Source organism: Heloderma suspectum, chromosome 8 (assembly GCF_057233095.1).
Source record: "Heloderma suspectum isolate Gila_16-S chromosome 8, 16-S_ref, whole genome shotgun sequence".
Classification (NCBI taxonomy): Eukaryota; Metazoa; Chordata; class Lepidosauria; order Squamata; family Helodermatidae; genus Heloderma; species Heloderma suspectum.
The window spans coordinates 42965923-42971864 of NC_139465.1; positions in this window are offsets into that span (position 1 = coordinate 42965923).

Sequence of the window (5942 nt, forward strand, 5' to 3'; positions counted from 1 at the left end):
AGACCTGCCTCCCCCTTCTCCTCCTCTGAGCCAGCCCCACTTGGCTCACTGAAGTGCCTTCCCAGCCAGCTCTGGACGGGTTTGTATTCTGCTGCAGCTGCCACGTTGTCCCTGGCTCGTGTGCTTGCGCTTTTGCAGGGCCTTGGCACCATCTCAACACTCCCTTCAAGAAGTGGGGGTGCCTGTCTTCCGGTGTGAGACAGAGTAAAGCCAACGTTGCGTTGGAATACTGGGTGAGAGTTTGCTTGAGGAGTGGAATCAGTTCTGTAGATGCTCTCAGCGTAGCCTTAGAGAGCCATCCAAACCCATGCCAGAGAAATTTCCACGCTCTGATTTGGGGCTGGCTTTTACCTGACATGTTTAATCCAGAATGAGGTCAGTTTAATACATTCTCATCCAAAATGTAGTGGGGGTTCCACCCCACCCCATGTTTTTTCCCCTCGTTTTTATTGGCTAGTTACCTGCTCCTAGAAATGAGATGGATTAGAAATATGTATACCATGCCCTGCACCAGTAAACACCACACATTCATGCATTCATTTTATTTCTATACCGCCCAATAGCCAAAGCTCTCTGGGCGGTTCACAGAAATTAAAAACAAAGCGCAGCATAAAACAATATACAATATGAAAGCTTAAAACCACAACCAGAATAAAACCTAGCAGCAATGCAGAGATTTAAAATACAGATTTAAAACACTAGAGCTAAAAGACAAGGAAGCTAAAATGCTAAAATACTGGGAGAATAAAAAGGTATTCACCTGTCACAGGAAGGAGTACAGTGTAGGTGCCAGGCGAACCTCCCTAGGGAGCTTATTCCACAGCTGGGTGCCACAGCAGAAAAGGCCCTCTTCGTGGTAGCCATCCGCCTCACTTCCTTTGGCAGGGGCTCACAGAGAAGGACCCCTGAAGATGATCTTAGGCACATATTGGAGGAGGTGATCCTTCAGATAACCTGAGAGTGTGTGCAAGAGAGAGGTCTTAATTTCTCCCCCCCCCCGGGGGGGGGGTGTTCATGCTTTTAGATGCTCCCTCACATGAAACAAACTTTCCTGCATGTAATAAAACACAGGGTGGCAAGCTAGGCCTTCCTGATACTACCTTCACTGCATGCAAAGAGTTTTCCATGAAGGCTGGGGAGGACAGTATTCAAAAATATGTTCTGCCCCCACCCACCTGCAGTCTGAATTAGTACAGTCCAGTATTCTTCTATTTCATTCTGCATAACGTATGCAACAGCTCACCTATAGCGGAGAGTGTACGCTTACACACCATGCATATCTCGCCCCGTATCAAGTACAAGTTCCAGTCTCCTGCTACTACAGGAGAGGTTAAAGAAGAGTAGGAAATTATAGCTCCTGATGCTGGGGACGGGGGCAAGAAAAGTTTCCATAGTGAAGTTTATTCTGTGCTATAAGAAATGTCCAGTGCCTTGACACATGGATTTTTTGCAATTAAAATCAAGATGGAAGGCGCTCCCATTGATTCCAGCTGAGCAGTGTCTCCTTCCGTTGCCCTTGGTTGTTGGTAGAAGCAACTGGCAGCAGCAGCTTCACCTTGAAAGACAATCAGTTTCTTAGCACAAGAGTACGATGGGAAGAAAAGCCATCTTTAAATGTGCTTTCTCATCCAATTTGGCAAAAGAAGAGGAGGGAAATGACCGTTTGTGATGGGCCCCTTCGTAGCCCTGACTCCTCCAAAACATTTTTTGTTGCCGCTCCTCCCTAGTTAATCAGAGGAGACATATTTTAATCTTGACAATCAAGCTGTAGTTGATTAAACAGAGAAGTTAATCAATTCAAGCTTGTAGGCCCCATTTCTTCCGTTTGGGCCTTGACTTTTCTACCCTTGCTCCAGAAATGTGGAAAACTTGGAAACCAGTTGAACTGCTGGCACTGCAAATTGCAGGATTTGGCGGCTCTGCTCTGGGCCACTGTCCCAGCAGGAAAATCACATCCAGCATCCCCAACAGCACTGCATCTAGAGTGAGGCCTGTCAGCAGCTCGGAGGCTGGGAACAGCCGTGGCTGCCGTGGGCAATGCCAACAGACCATTTCCAACTCATGTTGTTATGCCAGGAGTCAGACCAGCTTTGAAAACCAGGTGGAGGATTTGGGAGGGCCCAGGTACAGTAAAGCAGTGGGGCGGTTCCCCTAATTGGTAAGTGGTGCAAGAGGATGGGGTGAAACATCCATTGATTAATTTAGGCGTCTCTGTACCACCCTCCATAAACCTATCTCAGAGTGGCCTACAATACAAATGTCAGTCCAGCAGTAATAATACACAATAATGCAATGAAGTCAAAGACCACAGAATTAAAGCAATAAATTAAAACAAGTCAATACAATTCAGCAGGAGAGTGGAGTGAACAACTCCTTCCAGGGTTTAAAATAAATTTCGCTTCATATACTAAAATCCACTTTATTAAAATGCATGCAAGAAATGAAACAACCTGATGTCTAAAGGGTAACAAATTAGGGGTGCTTCCAGAGGCTTTTATCATGCAATCATCTCGCCTCATTCACAGAATTTTACAGGAGGTCCAGACGACGTGCAATCCTGTGTTTCCCACCGCTTCTTTCCACCAAAAATCCACTGAGGAAAAGACAGAATCGTTTCGCAATACCTTTTGATTGCTAGCACTAGGCCACCCTAGGTCCCAGGCAAGCTTCCCTGGGGCAGGAACTCCACAGCTGGGGTGCTACCAATGAAGAAGCCCTCTCCTTAGGCGCCACCTGGCTAGTCTCAGATGGTGACGGTGCTTGAGAAGGAAGATCTCAATGCGCAGAAAGATTGATACAGGAGAAGGTGATCCGTAAGGGGCCCGAGCCCCAAGCCATAGAGAGCTTTAAAGATTAATAACAGCACCTGGGCCGTAGCTCAGTGAGAGAACACGTTTTGCATGCAAAAAATCCCAGGTTCAGTCCCTGGCAGTTCCAGGTAGGTCAGGGAGTGACCTCTGTCTGAAAGCATGTGCTTTGTGGGCAGAAGTTCCCGGGTTCAATTATCCACATCTCTGGGTAGGACTGGAAAAACTCCTGCCTGAAATCCTGGGAGAGCCACTGCCCATCAGCGTTGACAATACTGGGCTAGATAAACCAAAGGTCTGATTCAAGATAAGGAAGAACACAACGCCACCTATGCTCCTTTTCCTACTGAGCTTGGAAGCAAACCTGCACAGCGGACGAACGCAAGAGGCCAAGCACTCCTTTAAAGGCACGTTCGAACTTCTGTCGAAATACCTTCCAACTGTCCGTCGGAAAGAGCAGTGTCACTAGTTTGCACGCTGCTGCTGCTGCTCCTCGGCTCCAATAGCTTGACCCGCTTATATAAGAGACGTCTTTCTATTCTGCAGTTGTCCAGAATGACACACCCTGGGTTCAGCCACAGGGCCACTGTGCAAACGTCATGACCCATCTCAGAAGAAAGCTAGCAGGATCCTGCTCCCCGCTCCTTGAGTAGGTGTTGGTGCTGGAAGGGTTGTGTCTCTTGCTGGTAGGAATGGTGAAAGGGTTGCAGTAGTTTTACTCCCAAGTTGCAATGGCGTTATGGGCAGGCCCATTCTGCTGGAGCTGGGTTCTGCCTGAAATGTTACCTGGGACTGGGAGCACATTTCCAAACTGTTTTCTTTTCCCCCAAACACACATATACACCCTTTCATCTCTGTTCCACAGGCACTGGGGAATTCCTGTGGGAGAATCCTCAAGCCACCATATTTGAGTCCTTATGGACAGCCATTGTGGTTCCTGGAGATGAGAAAAGTGTCTTGAGCACCAGGGCTGGCGCCAAGGGTAGGCATGGTCAGGCACCTGCCAAGGGCCCACATCCCAGCAGGGGCCACTAACAGGAGCCGCCTGGCCTTGCTCCTCCTCATCGCCATTGTAATATGCTTGTCCACCTGTCCCTTGCTCTGGCCCAGACGGGTGGTGGTGAGAAGGAGGAACAGGAGAGGCCACTGCCTTCCTGTTCACTGGTTCTCTGCCTGTCAAGCAAGCAAGTGGGAGTAATGATGGGAAAGAGGAGGAGGAGGAGGAGGAGGCGGAGGAGGAGCAGCCAGTGACAATGGCAGTGAGAAGGGAGACTCACTGGAGAAGGGAGTCCCTTGAGGGTGTCTTGCCCAAGGGCCCTCCAAAACCCAGAGCTGACACTGTTCAGCACTCCTCCTTTCAAAAAGGGAGGAAGGTGAAGCCAAGGAAATTATGGTCATATTAACTCGACTTCTTTATCTGGGAAGATATTAGAACACATAGGAAAACAATTAATTGTGAAGTGCCCCGAGGGAAATTAAGTGATTAAAGGCGGCCGACGTGCTTTTATTAGTAACTAATCATGCTACACCAGCCTAGGGTCCTTCTTTGATAAAATAATTGGTTCAGTAGGCAAGGGAAAAGTAGTTGAAAGCAGGACGAAGACTTCAGCAGAGCGGGTCTCCTGTGATACCCTCACAAGAATGCTCAAGCAACGCAGGCCCGAAGAGGTACGTGCAACATGAGTTGTAAGATGCGTACATCATTGATTGAAAAGCAGTACTTAAAGGTAAAGAGGAGTCAATATGGTAAAGCAGCCTTCTGCAACCTGGCGCTCTCCAGATGTGTTGGGCTACAACTGCCCGGGAACCTCCAGCCAGCATATCTGGCTGGGGATACTGGAACTTGTAGTCCAACACATCTGATGGGTCCCAGGTTTGCGAGAGGCTGCGGTGAAAAGTATCCTGAAATACTCCACCAGGATCAGAGTGTTGGGTCCACGTGTAAGTCAAATTGTCTGGCTCCTTTAGCTTAGGGCCACTTTCCAAATTTCACACATGGTGGCAATTTTTAAATCTTTTGAATTGTTTATATTATATTTAATTATTATATTATACTATACCTATATTAATTATACACATCTCATCCTGCCTTTTTGGTCAAAACTTTGAACCCAGATTCCACCAGTCTGACCCTCTGCCACATTGGTGTGCTTCACCACACTGGCACACTGAAATATAGTAAGTCAGATTGGTATGTCAGCGGACCGCTGTGTTAGTGGGTGCCACACGGGACAAGCAGTGGCCAAGGATGCTTGCCCTACAGCAGCCTTCCCCAACCTAGCGCCCTTTGGGTGTGTTGGATTGCAGCTCCCATGATTCCCAGCCAGCATGGTCACTGCTGGCTAAGAGTGATGGGAGTTGCAGTCCAAACCCATCTGGAGGGCGCCAGGTTGGGAAATTCTGCCTTTTAATCATTATGGGATCAAAATGGATACAACACTCAAGACTCCTGGGCCATCAAGACTCCTGGATGTAGAGACCAGGCAATGTATTCATGATTCCAGCCCGAGGGAATACAGGAGGGGCAGGACATTGGAGAAGCTGCCGTTGCTGAGTGAGATGTAGGAGTGTAACCCACTGGTGTATTTTTCTTTAAGAATTCTAAGTGGGAATATCCCTGTGCATGTTCAGTAAAGAAGTGAGATAGGGGGCATCTCTACACCATCCTAAAATCCTGCATTTAAAATGGGGCTTTCTGCTTCCCTTTTAAATGCAGGATCACGACGACTCCCTTTTTTGTGTGCTTCCTTTCCCCCTCCCCTTTCCCCCTCCTTCTCCCTGTATCTGAGCCTTCCATTATCTTTCATTGATCTCACTCCTCTTCTTGCCCCTTTTGCTCTTTTCAAGGAGGAAACTGAAGTGATCTATTTAAAAACAGAACAAAGGGCATTTAGTGCAGGAGATGCCTTGAATGACCACGGTGTCATGTAAACAGCCTGCAAACTTCCGTAAAGACGCCATCTCAGTCGCAGGACAAAAGCTCAGTGTGAAGGAACCCTGGGAGTGGCCACCATTTTAGGCAGTTACCAAAATGCAGTGTGGAAGAAGTTTGCTTTCTCTTCTCCGTAAGACCCTGAACCTTTGAGGCAGGTTAGTAGGGCGGTTTCCTTTTGAAATTGTTTTGAGTCATGATTT